Genomic DNA, 24,081 nt, shown 5'->3' on the forward strand with positions numbered 1-24,081 from the left:
GGGAAAGGAATGCAGTGTCTTTCACTCCAGAAATACGAAAATTCGTGTCTTTTAAATAGCACTTATGCTATCGTAAGGCAATACTGGAATCAAAAACAAATTTTATGTAAGGTCCTAATTAGGTGGAAACTAGCTTTTATTCTTGGGTGAAACTCATGAGAAATAGTGGCAGAGAAGTGCACTCTTTCTGCAGTTCTTAGGGACCATTTATAAAGGCCAGTTAGATCATGTTAATGTGATTTACTTACAGAGTTGCTGCAGTTCATGGATACATTCTGTGCTCGGAGAATCTGAATTCCATTCTAAGGAATGATACTCACTGGCTGTGATCTTAGAGCATCGAAGAAAAGATGTGTTTTCTCTCCTTTACTCTCTCTACATAATTGTTAATATTATTTTAATTAAAGTACTTAAGACATTGTTTTTTTTTTTTCTCTGTAAAAATGGCTTAGTAATTTGCACATCTGCATAGGTTATGTAGCTAGTAAACAATTCACAGTAGTAAATAGCAATTACACTTAACCCACCAAACGACAGACTATGCAATGGAAAATTTTGTTATTATCGTCACATAGCTTATACGGTGAAGGATTTTTTTTTTCCCTCTCTAGTAACCTACCATGTGAGCTAGAACTCCTTTATAAATGACTTCCTGAGCGATTTCATGCTGGCAGGCGCTGCAACGTGTCTGTGTCCCTCCCCGAGAAGATTAGAATTTAATGAGAAGCAAATAGTAGGTATGGAGATCAAGTTGGAAAATGTGGTTTTGGTTTTTTGTTTTTGTTTTTCCTTTTCCTTAGAATTGTAGTTACCGTCTCGAGTGGCGTCAGGCTAAAGAAAGCTAATACTTTATCTTTGCCAAATACTTATTTATAAGATTTATGTCTTCAACAAGCCCAATCTCTCCACTGCAAGCTGAGAATCCTCACTTTCTGTGACTAACACTAAAGCTTTTCCTTATCAGAGCTCGTTCTCAGTGCACGATCACAACCCGGAGGCAAAGACAGTGCTTTGATTTGGAAGGAAACTGTGTCTGTGATCATGCCCAACCTGTAAGCGTTCTTCTTACATGAAAGAATTAATATTTCTATTGACTTGTACCATTCGGGGTTTTGGTTTTTTTGTGTGTGTGTTTTTAATTTTAAGTAGGTTCCACACCCAACGTGGGGCTTGAACTCACAACCCTGAGATAAAGAATCACATGCTCTCCCAGCTGAGCCACTCACATGGCCCTGTACCATTCAGTTTTCATCTGTTGGCCCTAGACTGAGCATACGCCGGTAACTCCCAGGCCGTCGGTTCATGCTACTTGCCTGCAGTCCTTGCTGCGCCCCTGCACCGGGGGTGCTGACGGCGCCCGTAGCGGCATCAGCGACGCTGGTGTGAGGCGGTCGCCTTTTCTCCAAGTTAGTGCAGTAGGTTGCTGTGGATTGGTATTGCAAAAACATGAGAATGTTCGTAACACTAATTAGGTAATAGGTTTGGAATTCATTTAAACAATATTTTTAGATATCTAGTTTTCAGGTTCTTCAACCTCTTTCTTTTTAGCCTTTTAACATTCTACTAAATTCTGTTTTTACTCTGGAATACATAGATTAATCTAATACAGCGGCCTTCGGCATGGTCAGCAGAACTCTGCAGGGGAATGAGGCGATTTCATGGATTCCTTAGAGGAAAATGCAGTCATACTGAACAGTCTTCATCTATCTCTTTCACCACCAACACCTACATCGTTCCAAGGATTTTTTTCCCGATGAGAAATAGATTTCTCGGGGGTGAGGTGGGAGGTGGAAATATATATGTGATAGAACATAGATTTTTTTTTTTTCTTTCCCTCTAGCAATACCTTGAAAATACGGAATCTTTGCTGGCATTCTGTAGAAAGGTTAAACAATGACTTCTTAATATCTGGAGCCTTATGAGCTTTGCAGTATCCTATTCTAGAGGGAACCAGAATCCATGCGTAGTAGATGAAAGTAACATGTTAAATGCTATCTTCCAAAAGATTTGAAATAAAATACCAGTGAAGAACATACTTGGGTATCTGTGGAGCATTTCCCCCTGACCAATGAGTTAGGAAAGAAAACCTAAAATACAGGTGAATAATTATGTCTCCTAATAACCAGTGTCATTAATGCAAAAATTGTGGGGCCGACTTAGAGAGCCTCATTTTTAAATAGCAAAAATTCTCTTTCCCTTCAGCTCTAATTTCTGTTTGCTTCCCTCTCTCTGCACTGTGATACAGAGCCAGTAAAGGACAGGTGGCATTTCGGGGAGAGAGCAAATTTGGTATGACTTTCTTTACCGGAAACTAGGTTCTCGCATCTTGGGAATGTTTGACTACTTTGAGTGGCAGGGTTTGGGAGTATCCAAAGTCAAGTCTGAAAAACAATGTTGTAAGAGAAAAGCTGTCTAACTCTTAGTAAGCTCGGTCGGGCAGCCCAGCTCTCTTTCCTTTTTCCCTCCTGCCTGCTGGCCTCAGCCTGCGCCCGCCCAGGTCCTCAAGTCTGCACACACACCCCTGATCTGATCTGCCCTGATCCTGGCCTAAGAGTAATAGAAGCCGCCTCTTTGATTTGTTTTTTTTGTTTTGTTTTTGTTTTTGTTTGTTTTTTTGAGCTGGGGACCACTGAAGTAAGCTCTATATGCACCCAAAGTTCCCCTTGGAAAAATGTTCAACGTGCAGTGCAGCGAAATGCCACGCCATTGCTTTTGCTTGGGGAATAGACTGATTGGCCCTGAACTGACTCCACCCCGCGTTGTTAAGGCCCCTTCGGCTCCAGCAGATGAGTGTGCAAGTGATGGGAAGTTGGATGCTTGTGACATTGTCTTCATCTGCTCCGAAGGGTTGAAATCAGTCCCTCTTCACAGTGATTGTTCTTTTCACTGTATAGTGTTGAGTATGTCTCAGGGATTCCTTGTGGAAATTAGGGCAGTTTTTAAAATAAGAAAATAGTTTTAAAAGAAACTAAAGGTGACTCATCATTGAAGAGAGCGCAAGAAAGAGAAAACGTTCGGTTTCGTAGCCCACCGTATCTTGCGTAGGACTTTTTTCCTTTCTTCTTCAGGCTCTCATCTCCGCTTCAGCAAACAGAATCCTTTCCCATCACGCACAGCTTTAAAGTTTTATTTAAAAATTTCCTTCCCCAATGAGCTTTCAGAATACTTATTGTAGATTTTAAGAGAAAAGGTATATTAATTTATACTATTAACATCACCTCATAAATTATAAGTTTTATACTAAAGCTGTATTGAGTGTAATGAATTATGTTGCCTATGTGTTTTAATAGCTTAAAAAATTATATATGAGCTTTTTTTTTTTTTTTTTGACAAAACAAACTAGTGAAGCACCTTTTTACACTGGATCTCTGCCGTGTCAAGGTGTATAGCTATCCTTTGCTACCTTGCAGATATATAAAATAAAAGGATATCCTGGGGCCTCAAAATGTAGAACACCTTTAGACCGTTTATTACTGCTCATAGAACTGTTGGGAATCGTGTTTCTTTAGTAAATGATCTGTGGTTTACACTTAAGATGGCTAGAAGCTTAGTTACAGGGTAAATAGAAATACATAGATGAAGCAAAACTCCCAACTACTGTAGCTGGAATTTGTAAACTAAGTTTTTAAGACCTCTTTTGTTCCTATGGATTTATTCTTTAATTTACAGTTTTTTCTGTAAGTTGGGAAGTAAAATAGAGAAAATAATAAATCTACATGTTCTCAGTGTCTTATTCAGGAACTTTTTATCCCTCCTCACTAAGGAATTCCCACTGTGACTTAAAAATAGAATTAAATTACTTGTGTGCATGTCTCTGTCTGTGTTTTTACACACATGCAAAAATATACATTGGGGGCACGTGTGTGAGAGAGATGAATGTGTGCTTAGGTAAAAATAGAGGAAGGTAACAGAATGTATTGTAGAAATCGATTTATTTAGATGAGGCTATCAGAGTTATTTTCTCATTGTCTCTGTAGTATAAATACACCAAATTCTTCATTATGCTATCTTATGTTAAAAGGCTAGCTCTGATATCATGTGCATTTTATTTTAACCTTTTGATTAACTTATATTATGCTATGTTTTTAAAATGACTAAGACCAGCCTCTCACTTTTGAGCATAAAAATATGAGAGAGAGAGAGAGAGAGAGAGAGAGAGAGAGAAACCAGACATGAGCTGTGTTTATGTGCTGGGGTGATGGGACCAGATCAGATGAAACAACTTTTTTTTTATGTTAATAATAGATTTCTTCGTATTTTGAGTTAGAAAATCATTATTGATCATCTTTTCTTGGTGAAGTTAAGAAAATTAATAGGCTTTTTATAAAGAATGCCATTTTTTGAAGGGACTGCTTTGTTGGAAGAGTTGGTGGGATCATTTCACCATGCATATTTCAAAGCTGGGATGATTTCATTTATTTCAAAAAATTTAAAAAAATATTACTCAGTTGTGCTATTATTTATGAAGTTAGTGTGCCCCCAACCCCCGTATTTTGGTTATAGGAAAAATTATGCTACCCTTGACTTTTACCTGATTCATATAGAATTAAAAAAAATACATTCCTATATTTTGAGTTTTGTCATTTTGCTCGACATTCATTACTGGAGTATCTGGTGGTCTAACATAGCCAAAACTAGAGTTGTTATTAAATGCTCCAATCACATTTATTTTTAATATAAAAAGATCACGTACTTTGGTATCTGTCAAGACAACTTCTGAGAATATACCAGAATTTGTAGTTCTCTTTGAAGCCGCATTCATCTTAGGTGTAGCCAAGACCTAGGAAAGCTCTCCAGGTCGTTCCTTTTATACTTGTATTTCTGCATCTCCCAGTTTCATTCACTCTTGCTTTATGGATTAAAAAAAAAAAACCCTGCATATTTCTTGTACATATGCATGCAAATGAAAGAAGGGAGTTTGTACTGGTGCCATTTCTCCCTTCAGTTACTGGTTAATGGGATTTGCTAGAATAAATTCCCCCTGATTGAAGGGTGAAGATAGACCCTTTTGTGTATATCTGTACAGAGATGTGTATATGGGATGTGGTGGCACTTTGCTGAATGTGAACTTGCCTTGTCAATGGAAAGATTGAAAAGTATTATGTTTATTTATACATTTGTATAAATCTATATATACACGTATGTATATGTGTGTGTATAGATAAAGCTATATACATATATTTCCCTAAAACAGTGTGTGTGTAATAGATAAACAGCCTTTGTTAAGCAAGATTATACGTCTATGGAAAACTCGATTATTCTGTAAGCAAGAGGAGATGACAGACTGGAGTCCATTATCAGTGCATACCAAGATGGAAGTCCTTTGGATTATAGTCTTGTTTATGGTTATTATAAGTGAATTCCTGCTAGAACTCTTCTTACTCGCCAGTTCTTCATCTTCACTGCCTTCTCAGTCAGACTATCTCTCATCACACCTCATTGTATTTTTTTCCCCTTTATGATGTCCTCTCTGCCAGGAGCATTTGGCTTAAGCATAGTTTGTTAACTTCTCAGTCGTTTCTTTTAAAGATCTTTATCTCTGAAATTTTCCAGAAGATGTCAGTTTGGGTAATACTTTGTATGGTAATTTTGAGGATTGGGCATTCATCTTTGTCTCAAAAACAAAGAAACCAACATTCAAACAAGACTAATTTGAAAGTTTTACCTAGATAATTTGGGGACGTGTCACTCACATTGGAAAAGAATGTAATTATGATTTTAGTATTGATAAGTGTTAGGTTTCTCATTTTTTTGTCATCAATTTGTCATTTAAAAATGTGGTCTACTTTGTGTCTCAATCATAAATTTACCATTTTCATTTTAATGGAAAGCATACGAAGTCACACATAAGCCTCTTGAACGAACTCATTTTACTCACGATGACACCACTTCAACGAATTATCACGTAATGAATTTTGCTATATTTCCTTTTGACTGTTTTCACATTTGTAACATTCTGTTTTAACTTTGCTGCGGCTCTCTAGAAAACTTGCATCCCTATCTACTGTGCCTTTAAAGCTCTTATGCACACACAGACAAAGTGTATATATACATGTCTGAGCATGTGTACGTATACTTTCGTATATACTCACACAGTATGTCTCGTATATATTGTGGGAGTGAATATATAGATATTCAAAGGCAATGAAATGTTGCTTTCTAGATATATATGTATATAAATAGTGTCGATATACTGTATATACACATGTATATGTATGAGTTTTAAATGGCAATCTTTTACATTTAGCAAAATGCTGCCCCTACTGGAATATTGTCACTGCAATGGCAGTTGTATGTAATGATTTAAAAATACATTATCGAAAATTATTTAAAGAACATTTAAAAGTCTCATCTAAAGACATCCACACATTATTTATTTATCTTTTCCTTTTTATTGTTACATTTTTTTTTTTTAACTGAAAGGGAGACTGTCATTTTTAAAAATGCCATCTGTCCCATGGGAGAAAGAGAGAGCTGGGGATTCACTTGAGGAGCGTTGTGCGTTTTTCCTCCCTCTGAAATGGAGATGTACCACAAACCAGCCTGTTTATTTCAGTTATAAAGCAATCCTCACATTTCCATTAGTGTATGTCAACCACCATCTTCTAGATCAACTTAATTCACCAATCTGCCTCTTCCTTTCATTAATAAATAATGATCATTGAGATCATTTTGCCTGGGGGAAGTTAACTACTCTCTAGCTGCAGGGAAATATAGCACCTAATTGTTATTCTGCCTTGTTGAAAATTCAACTTTGAGAGAAGGCAGCTCTCATGAAGCTATCTTCAGCTTGTTTTGCATTTATTTCGTTAAAGGTCTTCCCAGACGTTTTTTTTTTTCTTCTTCAGGAACTCCAAGTCTGCATGCACTTGCCATAGATTTAATTCTTAGTCCCCAAGCATTTGCTGTTTCCATTAGTACATCAGTTTGACACACTGAATGAAAAACCATGAAGAAAAAAACATGAAATATTTTGTGATGAGTTGGTGGCAGATTACATTCAAGACCTTACAGAGAGAGGAACATAGATGGACAGTCCTAAATTCTAAGACGTTACCAAAAAAAAAACAAAAACAGTGAAGATAGAGTACCCCCCGCCCCAAGCCCAGAACGGAGAGGTTGGGGTCTGAGTGATTTCATAGAGTAGTTTAGCTGGAACTTGATATCAGAAGCAGCCTTTAACAAAGCCTCTTGGCGGTTGTATGGTACTAACTGGAGGACTGAGGTGTAAATTGAAACCAAGTTGCAGTGGGAAGTCAAAGGTGAGGTGGTAGCTTCTTTGGATCCAGTAAGGGACAGACACGTTGCACAGTTTTAAAAATCTCTTCTTACAAAGTAACTGCACGGTAGCAAGGACTAGCAGTTCTCAAAGCCCTTCTTTTTCAGTGTTCTCATTCACCTTGGCACACAAGTATGTGTTAACAGGCCATACATTAAAAATACTTAGAAAAGAAAAAGCTGCTTAAAGGGAACTTACAAACCAAGAATCTTGTCTGTATTTGCGTGAATAGTGGCAAGAAGCTTCGTTATATGCACAAAAGCTAAGGGGCCACCCGTTTCTGCACAGACTAGCAGGCAAGATGAGGTGGGCAGGTTTGGTTAAGAGCCCCCCAGTTGTGACGGCAAGGCGTGTCTATGGTATTGAGTGTGGTGTCGCTGGGGGGGACCACATTTGGGAGGTGATGGGCTGTTGGTTTGTAATTTCCCTTTAAACATGAAGAGATGGCTCACATTTTCCATATATATCTCAATGAATGTACTGTATTACTGTTTTAAAAATTTGATGAAATAATAATGGATTGGTCTCCTTTTGTTATCTGGTCCTTGTTTAATTTGTTTAAGGGTTTTTGTATACAAAAGTTTACATTTTTATGTATATTTTTCTTGTGTAAAAACTGATGTAATATGTGTATAAAACACTGTATGTATTATCTGTATATAGTGTGACAAAATGATTTTTCTTTCTTTCTTTTGGATGTATTAATAAATCTTGCTGTGAAGTAGCCTTGTTTTGGGTATAATTTCCTTTGCCTGGATATAGGTCAAAGATACAAATCCAGGGTAGGCATTTCCCCCCCTTTGTTATTTAAATAGTAATTTTTAAAAATAGATCTTATATTTTATTAAGAACTCTAGGGAGATATATTCATGGTTCTTTATGGTGAGACCAACAGTGATTAATATTTGTAATAGCTATGGATCGATTAAATGGTATGTGAGCTTAATATGGTATCTAGACCCTTGAGATACAACCAGAAGTTGTATTTGAAATTGTTACATGTCGTATTGGAGGTCTTTTTACAAGCCAATTTCTATTTCATTTAATCAGAAGCCGCTTTTCATTTTCATAGCCTCACAAGTATAAGAACTTCTTGCTGTATAATCGAAAGTTAAAAAAAAAAACCAAAACACCTCGAAGAAATGTTCTTTTCCTTTAAAGCATTGCTAAGTGTCTTCCTTGTATCTCCTTGGAATTGAATTGTTACTTTATTTTTTTAATATGCAGAGTTGAAGTTTTCACTTCCTGTGCTGTCTTGTTGCCAAAGGATTTTGTGGTACGCATAGAGGCTAGGATAAAATTCATAAAGAAAAATTAGTAATCTGATCACACATTCCTTTCATTAGAAATTTACTGTTCATTTTTGTGGGGCATTTAGACTGGTTTTGCTTCTGCAAAAGAAGTTAACGTTCTAAGACCAGAAGCAGATGTCCACCCGCAGTTCTAGTAAAATGGCCAGCGGTGACAGCTGCCTCCATCCCTGGCTCTGCTTCTGAAATTGACAATATATGAAGAATGCTTGAAATAGGTGTCCATTTCTTGAGCTATATGATGGTTGATTGAAACTCTTGTTCATTCCTATTAAGGGTGCTCCCTTTCTAAAGCTCTGCACAAATCACAAGGTTTTGAGATTGTGCTGGCTCAGTTCTTGATAATTTATTTCTTTTTGAGGGGCAGAGGGGGCAGTGAGAATCTCAAGCAGACTCCACCCCCAGCATGGAGCCCCCTGATGGGGCTCCATCTCCCCACCCTAGATCATGACCTGAGCCGAAATCAAGAGTCAATCGCTTAACTAAGACCCCCAGGCACCCCACTTGATTTTTAAAAAATAGAAGCCTTAAGAAGACAAACTTATGAGTGAAATGTTTGGGTTGAGGCCACATCTTTAAAATCTTGGTGTTGAGAGTTGTGGTCGCCAAGTGAAAGCAAAAAATAGAGTTTAGAAGAGAATCTATTTTCTTAACTCTTCGTTGGCATGTCTTCACCTCCTTGCTCTTTCCTCTGTTTCATTAATACTATACATGTATTTTTTAAAGTAAGTTCCATGCCCAACATAGGGCTTGAACTCATGATCAAGAATTGCATGTTCTACTGACTGAGCCAGCTGGATGCCCCATTAACAATAATTCTTGGGGAAGAAAAAAGCCTGTATTATTTAAAAATCTGCTTACCTGCATTACTTTGTACCTTTCTGCAACGTGTGGATCTGAACGTTCAGGTGATACTGTTTTGTTCCTTTCATATAACTGGCTCCCTGGAAAATTCTTTTAACTGACATGTTGTGACTGTAGTCGGTTATTTTTCCTCCTTGAAGTCCCTGTGAGGGAGAGATGTCTACTGCTTAGCCCTCAGCTTTCAGTCAAGCCCCTGGTGGCATGTGAGTGCCGTTTCTCTTCTTCCGTCTTTCCAGTTTTCTGTCTCTCAGGCCTTCCGTTCGTTTTCTTACTTATTTGTATTTTTGAGCAATTGGTGTTAGAGACAGTGGGACACTGAACATGAATCACACCTGGATTCTACACCCGGAGACTGACGTGTAGTGGAAGAGAGAAGATGCGTCACTCTACAAACAAGGTAGAAATTGCCAAGTGCTTAGAAGAGTGATACAACACTTTGTGAGTTCATGTCAGAAAGAGATGATGGCCAACCAGAGGAGAGAAGAATGTGTAGAAGACAGTGTCTGTGTCCATTCAAGGACTGGCAGTGTTGGGACGTTGAGAAATGGAGTGTTCCAGATGGAGGAGCAGTGTAAGTGGTTTGTGGGAGAGCAGGGAGCAGTTGAACTTGATGGGTGTGAAAGGCATGGTGGAGAGTGGCGAGGAATGGTGGAGAAGCCAATGGCGATTGTGTAGGGAGCACGGAAGGCCGAACAGGCAGGCGCACAAGACGGGCGGCCGGCTGTGATTCGGGAAGACTCCTGGCAGAGGGGAGGGAGGAGATGGCTCCAGCAATGGTTAAGCTACTTGATGAAGTAGAAACTAGTCATGGTAGTAAAAATGTAAAGGAGGGGGAATTCAAAGACTTGGAAACAGACTGATGAGACGGCAGGGCAAGGGAGGAGGTAGAACCGAAAGAGGCTTCACCCGGGCTTCTGGAAGAGCGCTGGCAGTGGGCGGCACTGCTTAAGACCAAGGGTTTTGAGGGAGCCCATGAGTTTTTTATGTATATGTTTATTTTTTAGAGAGAGAGAGAGAGAGAGTGGGGGAGGGGGAGAGGGCGAGAGAGAATCTCAAGTAGGCCTCACGCCCAGCGCGGAGCCCGACCTCACCATCCTGAGATCATATGACATGCACCAAAGTCAAAGAGTTGGACAGTCAACCGACTGTCCTGAGCCCCGCGCATCCTGAGCCAGTGAGTTTTAGATCTCGGAAGTCAGAGTTGGAAGCAGGGCATGGACAACCAGTAGGGCAGTTAGGGCTCAGAAGAGAGGCTAGAGCTGCAGACAGAGAAAAGTTGTGGGCATAGAGTTCCTCGTGGAAGCCAGATGTAAATGATCAAGGAGGAAAGCAAAGGACAGATTTTGGAGAGCATCTCTATGCAATTACCGTATTTTATTTATGGCCCAGAAAGAGCTCAAACACTTTAGTCCCTAGAGTCTCCCACCCAGGGAGCAGGGAGCCGGTGTTCACAGGCTAGCGGGCTGGCTTGCCTCCCTCACATTGCCCTGGGAGCGATGGTATCGAGGAACATCAGCCCTTCCTCTGCCCCCTGACCCCAGCCTGCGGATGCACACCCACACTCCATGTGAACCCTTGACTTCTCGTTTGCCTCCCCGTCCAGGCAGTATGTATGCTCCAGTGTCTACACTGTTAGCTCCTGAAACGCCGGCCCGGAGCACAGCGTGCTTGCCCATAATCTCGTAGTACGTATTACTGAATGAAGTCAGTCATCTCAAGACGTTTGTGAATAGAAGGGATGCAGATTTCGGGGGACTTAGAGCATCTGGAGAGAGGCAGTGCCGAGACTGGTTATGGCTATGGACTTCGGACAAGACTTCCTTCGTTCTAACATTGCTCCATTATTTAAGAAGTGCGTGATCTCAGGTAAGTCGCTTGACCTCTCCCTGCTCCGATGTCCTTCCCTGTAAAATGCATCGCGAGGCCGACTGGACACAGCCCGTGGAGAGCACTGAGAATAGTCCCTGGCACTTACTCAGCACTTGGTAAATTTTAGTTATGCCCATTTTCTAACTAGAGGAAATGAGTGAAGACACAAACAACATAGGCCCCTTCCTGAAATAAGCGTCTAGGGGAAACTGAACAAATGAACAAAGATCAGGGGGAGGATGGGGCTAGATAAGGAGCTTAGGCAAGAAGTTTCTGATGAGGGAGTGCTGATTTTTATAATACAAGAGGACATAAATAACCAACAGATAGGGTTACTTTTACTCAGTCGCATTCCAAACTATTCTAGGATGTAATCGGTTACTAAAATCCAGTTAACTGAAATACAGCTTTGCCTTCTGCTTTGTAACTTTAAAAAATTCTCCTATGTTTCTGGGGCGCCTGGATGGCTCAGTTGGTTAAGTGTCTGCCTTCGGCTCACATCGTGATCTCTGGGTTCTGGGATTGAGGCTCAGGTCGAGCCCCACGTTGGGCTCCCGGCTCAGCAGGGAGTCAACTTCTCCCTCTGCCTCTCCCCCCTGCTTATGCGCTCTCTCTCTCTCTCTCTCTCTGTCTTGTTCTCTCTCTCAAATAAATAAATAAAATCTTAAAAAAACCCAAAAACCCTTGGAAAAAAAAATTCTCCTATGTTTCATCTTACATGGAAAAGCATTTAATGGGACAAAATATATCATTGTATCCGGACTTGTAGAATATGTGTTGGGTTAAAAAGTATCTAAGAAAATAAAAGTATAAAGAATTAGTAGAAGGGGCCCCTGAGAGGCTTAGTTGGTTAAGTGTCTGCCTTTGGCTCAGGTCATGATCCCAGGGTCCTGGGATTGAGCCCCACGTCGGGCTCCCTGCTCAGCGAGGAGCCTGCTTCTCCCTTTCTCTCTCCCTCTGCCTCTCCCTCTGCTTGTGCTCTCTGTCAAATAAATAAAATCTTAAAAAAAAGAATTAGTAGAAGATCATTTATCAAAAACTGTGCATGTCAGCTGCTACACTAAAAAACTGAAATCGAGCTTAAAGAGCCAAACCATATATCACTTTCACGGTCTGTAGAGGCCAAACATGGCGCTCGCAGTACTTAGGCTCTTAACCGTGGTTATTTCTTTAAGACGAAAATCTTGCCTCTGCATTCTTTTCCCTTCAACGGCTGTCATTTCTTTTTACTGCTAAACATCATACTCTCTCTTTCCACAATTACTCCTTGTTCCACTGCAATTTACCTTTCACTTTGTCACTTTCCTGAAACCATTCTTGCCGAGGCCACCGGTGACCTTCGCCGTCCTTCTCTCTAACCTCCCTGAACCAGTCAGCACTGACAGTCTGCCATTGTCCCGTTTCTCCACTTAATTCTCACATAGCTTCTCGGGGTTCTTTGTTAATTCCAGCTCTCTTTCTTCTCCCTCAGTTTGAACCTGTCTCAAACCCATTCTTCAGCCTTCCCTGTTCTTCTCTGCACACGAGCTCCCATTGCGGGTCCTTCTACTCCCACGGCTCCAGCGCTGACTCCCCGCAGATGAACTGCAAGCCGACGTCTATCGCTCTGACGCTCTCAGACTTCAGCCTCACATCCCCACCGCTTCCTGAGGACCTCCCCCGTCACAGTTGCCCATCACTATGAATTCAGTTTATCTAAATCCAAACTTATCTTTCCCTTTTTCTAAAGTTTTTATTTAAATTTCAGTTGGTTAACATACAGGGTAATATTAGTTTCAAGTGTAAATGTAGTGATTCAGTGGTTCCATACACCCCCCCATCACAAGTGCCCTCCTTCATCCCCGTCACCTATTTCACCCATCCCCCCACCCGCCTCCTTTCTGGTAACCATCAGTTGGTTCTCTGTAGTTAAGGGTCTGTTTCTTGGTTTGCCTCTCTCTCTCTCTCTCTCTTTTTTTCACCTTTGCTTGCTTGTTTTGTTTCTTAAATTCCACATATGAGTGAAGTCATATGATATTTGTCTTTCTCTGACAGATTTATTTTACTTAGCATATTAACCTCTAGCTCCATCCGTGTTCTTGCAAATGGAAAGATTTCATTCTTTTTTGTGGCTGTGTGATATTATATATATATATATATGGCACATCTTCTTTACCCATTCATCAGTCGATGGGCACTTGGGCTGTTTCCATAATTTGACTATTGTAGATAAAGCTGCTATAAACATTGGGTGCGTGCATCCCTTTGAATTAGTATTTTTGTATCCTTTGGGTAAATACCTAGTAGTGAGACTACTGGATCATAGGGTAGCTCTATTTTTAACTTTTTGAGCAACCTCTATACTGTTTTCCAGAGTCGCTCATCTTTCTTTTATTTTTTTTTAAGATTTTATTATTTATTTATTTGAAAGAGAGAGCAAGAGAGCGAGAGGGAGAGAGAGCACAAGCCAGGGGGAGAAGCAGAGGGAGAGGGAGAAGCAGGCTCCCCATTGAATAGGGAGTCCCAATGTGGGACTCCATCCCAGGACCCCGTGGATCATGACCTGAGCCGAAGGCAGCCGCTCAACTGACGTGAGCCACCCAGGCGCCCCTCATCTTTCCCCCCCCTTTTTTTTTTTAAAGATTTTATTTATTTATTTGACAGAGATAGAGACAGCCAGCGAGAGAGGGAACACAAGCAGGGGGAGTGGGAGAGGAAGAAGCATGTTCATAGCGGAGGAGCCTGATGTGGGGCTCGATCCCATAACGCCAGGATCACGCCCTGAGCCGAAGGCAGACGCTTAACCGCTGTGCCACCCAGGTGCCCCTCATCTTTCCCTTTTAAACCAGTTCTCACCTTGAATTTTTGCCCTCGTTCATTTGTTCACTGAGTCATTCAGCAAACATAAAGCCTCCAAGTTACCCACACTAGAAGCTCCAGTCATCTTGATTTCTCCCAGTTTCAACCAGTTTTCCATCACCTGGTGACTGAACTAGCACAGTAGTTTCTAGCTGGTGTCCTGGCTTCCAACCTCTCCTCCCTCCCACCGGCCCTTTACGGACACTCCTGCCACACTGGTATTCCCAGGACCCTCCAAAATCGGCCAGGACTAATGGATGATTTCAGATCTGAACCGCCTTCAGTCTCCTTCATCCTCCATGGGAAGGTCCCAACACGGGTTGATTTTCAAGGCTCCTCATAATGTTTTTTATAATGTGCTTGAACCAGATTTCGTTGTGTGATCACCAATAGCAAGTGTACTTCGCTTCACAGCCCCTCTTCTGGCCAAACTTCTCTGCACACACCTACCCCCTGTGTAGACCGTCTCTCTGCTTATCTAAGTACCACCTTCTTTCCTGCCTGCTTTCAAGCCTCCCTGCCCTCAAGAAGACTTCCTGCTCCAGAGGACCCCTCGGTCCCTGTTCCTGGGCGACATGATTGCCTGGAGCGCTCACTGGCTGCAGATCCTGCTTCCCTGACTGACACTCACCGTTCTGGGGCCAGGGCCTCCTCAAGAAGACCGCGCCATGTTAGGATAACGACCTCTCTTATTAAAATCTTCATGGCTTGGGATGCAGCCTAATGCATACAGAAGAGCCTCCATAAATTGTTGCTCATTACGATGCCAGTGGAAGCTAAATAATACATCTGATTTCTCTGGGTAGGGGGAGTCAAGGAACCTTCACATATATCTTGATATTTAAGATTGGTGATCTTGTCTCTAATGGTCATTTGTCGTAGCATATGCTAGGTTGTCAGCATTTCACTGGTCCATGTCCTATCTCCCTCCAAATATGTGTGGAGTGGGGCGCCTGGGTAGCTGAGCCGGTGAAGCGTCTGCCTTCGGCTCAGGTCATGATCTCGGGGTCCTGGGATCGAGTCCCGCATCGGGCTCCCTGCTCAGTGGAGAGTCTGCTTCTCCCTCTGTCCTCTCCCCCTCCCCACCATACATGCTTTCTCTCTCTCTCTCACACAGGTTACTCTCTGTCTCTCAAATGAATAAGTAAAATCTTTAAAAAAATATATGCATAGTCGTACTCATTTAAAAAGCATATCTTTTTTTGTTTGATTTTTATATACTGATGGACTAGCATTGCCAAAACTGTATTTGAATTTTGATATTTAAAGTGTAACGTCTCTGGGGCGCCTGGCTGGCTCAGTCAGTGGAGCATGCAACTCCGGGTCTCGGGGTCGTGAGTTCAAGCCCCACACTGGGCGTGGAGCCTGCTTTAAATAAATAAATAAATAAATAAATAAATAAATAAAGTATAACATCTTTTTCCGTTTATAGCTCTTACCTACAACATTTCTTTCTGAAAATAATAAGAAACTTGGGGCTGTAATTTATTTGTATTATTATCATTTGTTTCTCTTATCATACTTCTGTTTAATTAATGGACTACTTGACAAAATAAATTTATTCCTGAAAAGTTGGCAGTAAATCTGATCTATATTAATTAATCATATTTTCTTGTTGACATAAATTACCAAATTGGAGATGCTCTCATTTGGAAAGTGTTTTGGGTCTAAGACTAAATAAAAGCCTTGCTAGAAAACGCAATGAAACATTAAAACCACGTAGAGGCGTACCTTGGAGATACTGCCGGTTCGGTTCCAGACCATGGCAATAAAGTGAGTCAAGTGCATTGTTTGGTTTCCCTGTGCATATAAAGGTTATGTGTATACTATAGTGAAATATGTTAAGTGTGCGATAGCATTATGTCTGAGAAAACAATGTACAGACCTTAATGAAAATACACTTTATTGCTAAAAAAGATGCTAACCGTCTTCTGAGCTCTCAGCGAGTCGTAATCTTTTTGCCGGTGGAGAGTCTCGCCTGGGTGTTGCTGGCTGCTGAGTGCCCAGGATGGTGTTCGCTGAAGGTGGGGGTGATGATTCTTAAAATAAGACAACAAGAAGTTTGCCACATTGACTGGGTCTTTCTTGCGCCCACGATTTCTCTGTAGCATGTGATGCTGCTTCATAGCATTCTACTCGCAGTAGAACTTCTTTCAAAATCGGAGTCAATTCTCTCAAATCCTGGTGCTGCTTTATCAGAGAAGTTTCTGTAATATTCTAAATCCTTCGTCGTCATTTCAGCAATCTTCACAGCATCTTCGCCAGGAGATTCCATCTCCAGAAAGCACTTTCTGGGCTCAGCAGACAAACAGCACTGTACTGGGCGGCAGTGCTCCGGGGTCCGAGCTTCTCTAAACTATTTAACCTTGGGAAGATAAACTCACCCTCAGTGTCCCCGTCCATGAACAGGGGACTCGGCTAGAGGCGTGGCTTCTAAACTTTGCTCTGTGAGGTCCTCGAGGCCCCTCGCAGTGGCGGCTGGGACTGCAAGCGGTGGGATGAACAGTCCAGGCTCCGTGCTCCCCTTGCTTTTTTCATGGGCTTTTGTGTGACCAGTGAGTTCCGGAGCTAGACATTTCAAATGTTTGAACATTTTCAGATTATGCAATCTCCAAGATTCCTTCCAAATCTGAAATTCTAACAACTTGTATTTTTTGTTTTGAACATAATGTCTTTGCTATGAAGTACAGATATGCTGGGCTGTTTTGGATTCTTCTTCTTCTTTTTTTATTCATACTTTTCCCTCCTTATGCCACCAGATTCCAGCTGTGTAGGGTCTTGAAGATTAGGAAGATCCAAATTCTAACAAAGTCTGTTGAGTCCAGGAGTTAGGGATCGTCACGCCGAGGTGGGAACTCTTCCAGTGCATGTCCGTGTACCATAACATGATGGTATTCTCGAAGTATGTGGTTACCTTGTTTGTTAGCCTTGAAAAATTCCTTGTTCCGAAAACTTTAACCCTCTGCTTTTGGTTTTGTTGGTCTGAAGTAGTGTTTCCGGGTCCCTGTGCTGAGAATGCTCTGGGCTCTCCTGTTGGGTTGTGTCCAATGGGTTTTTCCTTAGCTCCTTGCCCCGGGCAGAGCCCACCTCCGCGAACCAATCCGGCCACTGCCAGCTCTTTCCCTTGCTGGCTAATCAGTGCCTCAGCGTCCTCATCAGAGCCCTTTTGGCTCTTTTTACTGACTTTTTAACTGCATTCATCTTTTTAATAATCTTTCCCAAGAGACCCTTTAAACCCACCATGGCAGGGGAATGGCTCCACCTGGCCCCCCGGCGATCCGGACACGTGTCCACGTAGGTCCCATGATTGTCCCAGAACGCAAGAGCCAACTGCAGAGATCCTATGGGGCTCATTTCCCGCTTGCCTCCCGGTCTTCCCAGGAAGTCATCGTGCGAGTTTCTCGAGTTTCTCGTTACTTCTTTGCATGAGGTGTGAGGCCTTGTCCCCACCTTTTGAGCTGCAGGCTGTGACGCAGGCACCTCGGCAGAAGGACGTTGGGCCATCGTGCTGTAGGTTCTCTGCCCCTTCCGTCTTAGCTCTGCCCTGCAGGACAAGGGACGCAGGGGTGCTGGCACGCTTGCTCATTTTTCTTTTGCTGTCTATATAAAGTAACAAGCTGCATCTAACAGGCCTGCTTCTTTCTCTGTCAGCCTTGCGTGACACAGTCGTGGACACCTTATATCTGGCTTTGCTTCGTCGCTCAATTCTTTCCCAAATACGCAGAAGAATTTGAAAAGCACCACCGTGCGATGGCACAAACGGATGTTTTTCCGGATTGCATTTTAAGGGCACCTTCTCTGCTGTGGCAATTCTCATTTGCTGGAATGGCAATGTACCCATTCTGTCTACACAGTGTTTCCTTAGGAGCAAACTTATAAGCCATTCTCTGGTTGGCATTGGGACGACGTTTGGATTAGTTTTAGTGCCATTAAGAATGTTTGTTGGAGTAATAGCCTTAAAGCCTAAGTTCATCAATTATTCAAGGACTAATTATCTGTTCTGTTTATTATCCAAGCTCCTGAGGTCTCCTGACTCTTCCTCCAGCTACTTGTTTTATAGACAGTGTAAGTGCGTGTGCCGCGGTGTGGGTAGGGGAAGCAAGGAACTTCAGTTAGTTCTGATACTCCAAGAGCTGTAATTGAAGAATCTAGGGGAGGAGGCTTTTTTCTTTTTAAAGACTTTATTTATGTATTTATTTAGAGAGTGTGCGAGTAGGGGGAGGGGTAGAGGGAGAAGGAGGGAGAGAATCTCCAACAGGCTCCGTGCTGAGCGTGGAGCAGGATGCGGGGCTCTGTCCGATGACCCTGAGATCATGACCTGAGCTGAAACCAAAAGTCAGTTGCTCAACCAACTGAGCCACCCAGGTGCCCCGGGAGGAGGCTTTTTAAGAGGGAGAGGGAGAAGCAGACTTCCTGCTGAGCACGGAGCTGAATGCTCTGCTCGATGCTAGGATCCTGGGATCATGACCTGCGCTGAAGACAGCCGCTTAAGCGACTGAGCCACCCACGTGCCCCCGTGCACAATATTCTTGAAGATTCCTTTTGCAGTATAGAATATCAGAAGAAAGGGTAACTTAGACTGACTCCTTAATGTAGGAACCACTCTTCACCACACTTTAAGGACGTCCTCCACCTTCACTCCCTCTCAGGTAACCCATCTGAATATTGAGCATCTCTCGTAAGACGGTTTCATACGGAGACAAACCCTGTACATTCCAGCCCTCGGTGCGACTTCTGTACTTGGGGGACACGCCTGTTAAGTTTTCATTCTCTCCCCCACAATAATTATATAGGTTCTGTCACTAACCTGTTGAGGGACCTTGTTTAGCAAATGTCCTCCCTTCCTTGGTCTTCTATTTCCTTCTCTATGCAAGAAAGAAGTCAAATGATAGTATTTTAAAGTAGCTTCCAATTCAGAAAGTCTAGGGTATTCTGACTTTAGTAGTGAAAGTCAGTATTCTTAAAAACAGAATCGTAAATAGTAGGTCTCAACCATGATTTATGGTCACTAAATTCAAGTGTACCCCTAATGCTGCCTAGCAAACAAGTATTCCCTTTACTCTTCTCCCTTTCCTAAGAAGACAAATTCCTACTTTCTCTTCTGTCCTTGAACCCCACCTCAGACCTCATCCTCACCTTGAGCAGATAGCCTGGCTTCCAATTTCACTAAGAAAAGTAAAGCAATCAAAGACAAGTCCTACCCGTGCCTGTGACACTTCTACTCACTGGTAGATGTCTCTGTTCCCATTTACTCCCCTTCTTTCTTCGTCTGTGCTCCCAGCAAGGACCTTCCCTCCACGAGGGCTTGGATCGCATCCCCTTTCATTTACCCAGAGACATTGCTCCAGTAACTTTTCCTTCTCTTCCCTATTGTTTCCTTATCTACCGGATCATTTCCACTTATATACAAACATGCTGTGTGCTTCATATCTTAAAAGAAAAAACAAAAACAAAACAAAGAGCCTCTCTTGCTTCCTCATATCTGGTTATTATTCCATTTTCTTCTATCCCTTGGAACAGATCTTGAAAGAATCATATGTGCTTGCAGTCTCCAGTTTCTCTTCTCCCATTCTCTCTTGTACTACTCCTGTGAGACCCTCACCACTGCCCCTGCCCCCGTGGGCCACAGAACCGTCCTTTCAAGGTCATTTACACCTCTGTGTTGCTGAATCAGCCCTTGCTCCTCACTGTACATAGCTAGGCAGTCGCTCTAGACACAGCTGACCGTGTCCTCCATCTTGAAACTCTTTTACATTGCTCCCTGCTTACATTTAGGACCCTAGATTCTCTTGGGCTTTTTTCCCACCTCACCTGGTGCTTCTCAGTCTCTCTCTCTGGATCCTCTTCTTCTCCCTGCTCCTGTAACACTGGCTGCCCCAGGGCTCAGACCTTGCAGCTCTTCTCTTCACACTCATAATCTGGTGATCTCTCCAATCTCGTGGCTTTCAGTTCCATCTATTTGATAGCTCCTGATTTATAACTGGTAAAAAAACAAACAAGGCAACAGGTCCCAAATGGAGTCGCTTAAGCTAAGCCCTTATCAGCAAAGTGAGATTTTACTTCATTGCAGTTTTGGCTCTCCCAGAAATGGGATCGTAAACCGCTTAGGAGTTGCCTGATCCGCACTAGTTAGGTCATCTGTCTGCTAGGTCCCTTCTCTTCCCTGTAAGGAAAGTAACCTTCCAATAACCAGTTCACCGTTTTGCCTAGTATAACTTCCTCGTTCTTGCCTCCTTCTGCCTATAAAATCTTTCATTTTGTACAGCTCCTTGGAGCTCCTTTCTGCCTGCTAGCTTGGATGCTGCCCAATTCATGAATCATTGAAAAAGCCAGTAAGATCTTTAAGATTTACTCGGCTGGATTTTGTTTTTTAACATCTCTATCCAGCACCTTTCTTCTGATTTCCAGACATATATACCTGTGTTTTTGATATCTGCATTTGATTGTCCAAGAGTTTTCAAATTCAGTGTTCAAACCCGAGCTTCTGGTGTCTACCCCATCGGACCCTCGCACAGTCTTCCTCATTGTCCGATTATGCCCACCTAATGCCTTGTACCATCCTTACTCCCCTCTTTCTCTTATCCCCTACGTCTAGCTCACGGGCAAATCCTGAGGGCTCTGCTCTCACAATATACTCTGGCCACTAATAGTGGTTCATCTGATTCGTCACCTCCACTGGTTACCACACTGGTCCAAGCCACTGTCAACTCTTGCTTGAATTATTTCAGTGGCCGCCTGGTCACCCTGCTTTTGCCCTTGTCCCACTTCAGTCTATTCTCAACATAGCAACCAGAGTGATTCTCTTAAGACCCCAAGTGGGATCATGTCAGTCCTCTGCTCAGAAACCTGTGTGGCTGCCCGTCTTAGGCTGATGCAAGGCCCTACTGGTCTGGCCAACACCCTAACCTCCCTCAACCCCCTCCACCCTGGCCGTGTTGGGTTCTCTGGTACTTCTGGAATGTGGGCCATGCTCCTGCCTTAGGGTCTTTGTAACAAATCTCTTTTGACGCAGAACACTTTTTCTGCAGATACCTGGATAGAGCTCATCATCCCCGGACCTGCTTCAGGTCTTTACTCAAATGCTCCTTCTTGTGAGGCTTTCCCAGACAATCTTACCTAAAATCTCCATCTCCCCCAACACTTGCTACTTTCTCCTTGCCTAGATTTTTTCTCCTTACCACTTGTCACTACTAATATGCTATGTATTTTACTAATTTATTTTTTATTTATTTATTTTATTTTTATTTATTTATTTATTTATTTATTTATTTATTTTTTTAAGATTTTATTTATTCGTGGGGCTCGATCCCAGAACACCAGGATCACGCCCCGAGCCGAAGGCAGACGCCTAACCACTGTGCCACCCAGGCGCCCCACTAATTTATTTTTTAACGTCTGTCTCCGTCATTGGAATGTAAGTTCCAGAGAGCGGGGATTTTTCTCTGTCTTGTGCCTACAACTGCACCTAACACAGTGTCTGGCACATAGTAAGTGTTTGTTCACTGAGGGAACAAGTGAACGATTTGTCATTGCTCCCTACCTGCTATGAAGACTGGTTATAATTTATATGTATTTATATAAAGCATTACCTAACAGTATAATACAAGTACCACATGCTCGCATAGAAGAATTGGAAAATGTGGTTAAGCAAAAAGACAAAAACATCTGTAATGCCTCATTCGTAAATAACCTCTGTGACATTTTCGTGTGTATTCTTCTAGATTTTTCTCTCTGTAAAACTATACTTATAGATTAAAAAAAATAGGATTCTACTATACATATGGTTTTCTAGCCTGCCTTTCAATTATTTAACCTATGGTGAAAGTCTTCCAGCGTCGATAAATCTGCATCCCCATTACCATTTTTGTTTTTTTTTTTTTAAAGATTTTATTTATTTATTTGACAGAGATAGAGACAGCCAGCGAGAGAGGGAACACAAGCAGGGGGAGTGGGAGAGGAAGGAGCAGGCTCATAGCGGAGGAGCCTGATGTGGGGCTCGATCCCATAACGCCGGGATCACGCCCTGAGCCGAAGGCAGACACTTAACCGCTGTGCCACCCAGGCGCCCCTCCCATTACCATTTTTGAATGGCTGCATGATAATTCATTGTGTGGATGCACCGCAGTTTATTTAACTAATCCTCTTTCTGGACAATTATTCTATACGCATCGGTCTTGAATTGACATAAAGGTGTTGGCAGATTTGAACAGCAAGAGATCTAGGACAAGCGTGCCAGAACAGCTGTCTTCAATTATTTAAAGAATAAGGATGACAAGTAGTTAGTGTAGTTCCGGAACTAGGACTTGGATCAGTGGATGAACTTTAAATGAAGGTAAATTTCATCTTGTTAGAAATGACGCTGTGAGACTTTTTAAAAATGGAAAAGAAAGTCTTGTTGAGGCAGTAAACCCTTTGTGGAAGTTTCAAGGACAGGCTGTCTGTCCTTGTTTCTGAAATAATTCCTGCTTTGAAGGGAGTTGGGAGTCAACGGTCCTCCAGTTCTGCGACTTCCATATGCAGAATCTGTAGAAGAGTCAAGAGTGAGCCTCTCGTGCTGGTTTTATGGGGCTAAACACTGTGGCTTCAGGCTTCCTCCTGTCTCTAGGTGAAGGCAGGAAAACCAAGTTCCAAAATTTATCTTTCTCTGTGTAGCCTGAGAGCTAAGAGTGAGAAAGCCAATAGGGGTTAAGTGTTTAGAAGAGTTTTTCTTTTTCTTGAAATTCTGTTACGTCTTGCTAACCTCACTTTCCATTTAAAGATTTATCCATTTCTTCTAGAGACTGGGGGTGGGTAGAGGCAGAGGGAGAGGGAGAGAGAATCTCAAGCAGACTCCCCACTGAGCTTAGAGCCCGACACAGGGCTCCTTCTCACAACCCTGAGATCATGACCTGAGCCAAAACCAAGAGTTGGCCGCTTGACTGACTGAGCCCCCCAGGCGCCCCACCTCACTTTCCACTTTTCCTTTTTAATCTTTACTTTATTCTTCAAATATTTTTTTCCTTTCCCTCTTTGACTTCATTTATGCAAGCCACAGGGTTGGTGAGTTCGGCTGTGGCCGAAGGGTCTGGGGTCCAGGATGGATGGTGAGGGGTCAGGGATGAGCAAGCAGCCAAGGAGCCCTGGGGCCTCTCCCTGGCCCTGCCTCTCACCCATCAGAATCGGCCTCCCCCAGCTTCCCACTGTGCTGGCTACGCTCCCTGCTGGAAGGCTCCTCATTGCAAATGCCCTTCTTCCTCCCTTGCCCCATCCTGTTTTTGATAAGTAGACCTCAAAAGACTAGACATTTCTTGTCTCCATTTCTGAGTCTGCAAGACCCCTTAGTGGACCTCTCACTAGAAGAGAATAGAGTAGAATGAGAATAATTTTCCTCGGTGTGGGCTGCTTGTAGTGTGCCTGCCCAGACATTCCAGAGCCACTTGAGGGGGGCGGTAGAGCTGTTTGTCCTACACAGCAGCCCCTGGTCACACAGGGCGACCGGGCCCTTGAAACACGCCCAGTTGGAATTGAGATGTGCTGGGAGTCTAAAGTACATACCAAATTTGAATGCGTAGTACGAACAAAAGAATGTTGAACATCTCATAAATACGTTTTCCTCTTAGTTACATATCAAAACGGTATTTTGAATTATTGGGTTACATAAAAACGTATTGTTAAAATTAATTTTATTTACTTCTTTTTACTTTTTAAATGTAGCTACCAGAAAATTTAAAATTAGGTAGGTGGCTCGCATTTTTGCAGCAGCCGGCATTGCTACTGAAGGGAGCCGCTCTAGAACTTTGCTGCTTGAAGCCTGGTTCCAGTCCGAGCAGCATCAGCATTTCCTGAGAGCTTCTTAGAAGTACAGAATCTCAGACCTCACGCCAGACCCCATAAGTAAGACCCTGCGTTTTATTCAGGTCCACGGATGATTCAGGTGCACAT

General features: G+C 42.4%; 1 protein-coding gene across 7 annotated transcripts in view; it reads left to right on the forward strand.

The window, feature by feature from the left end:
* INO80D (INO80 complex subunit D) overlaps positions 1 to 8,003 on the forward strand; it is a 66,253-nt gene extending 58,250 nt beyond the window's left edge. For all 7 annotated transcript variants that reach the window (XM_040641651.1, XM_040641654.1, XM_040641670.1 and 4 more), the window contains one exon: positions 1 to 8,003. This exon is cut by the window's left edge and continues 3,985 nt beyond it. The gene's annotated coding sequence lies outside the window, so the exon portion shown is untranslated.
* Positions 8,004 to 24,081: the final 16,078 nt, after the last annotated feature.

This window comes from Ursus maritimus, unplaced genomic scaffold (genome assembly GCF_017311325.1).
Source record: "Ursus maritimus isolate PB19 unplaced genomic scaffold, ASM1731132v1 scaffold_1, whole genome shotgun sequence".
NCBI classification, from domain to species: Eukaryota; Metazoa; Chordata; class Mammalia; order Carnivora; family Ursidae; genus Ursus; species Ursus maritimus.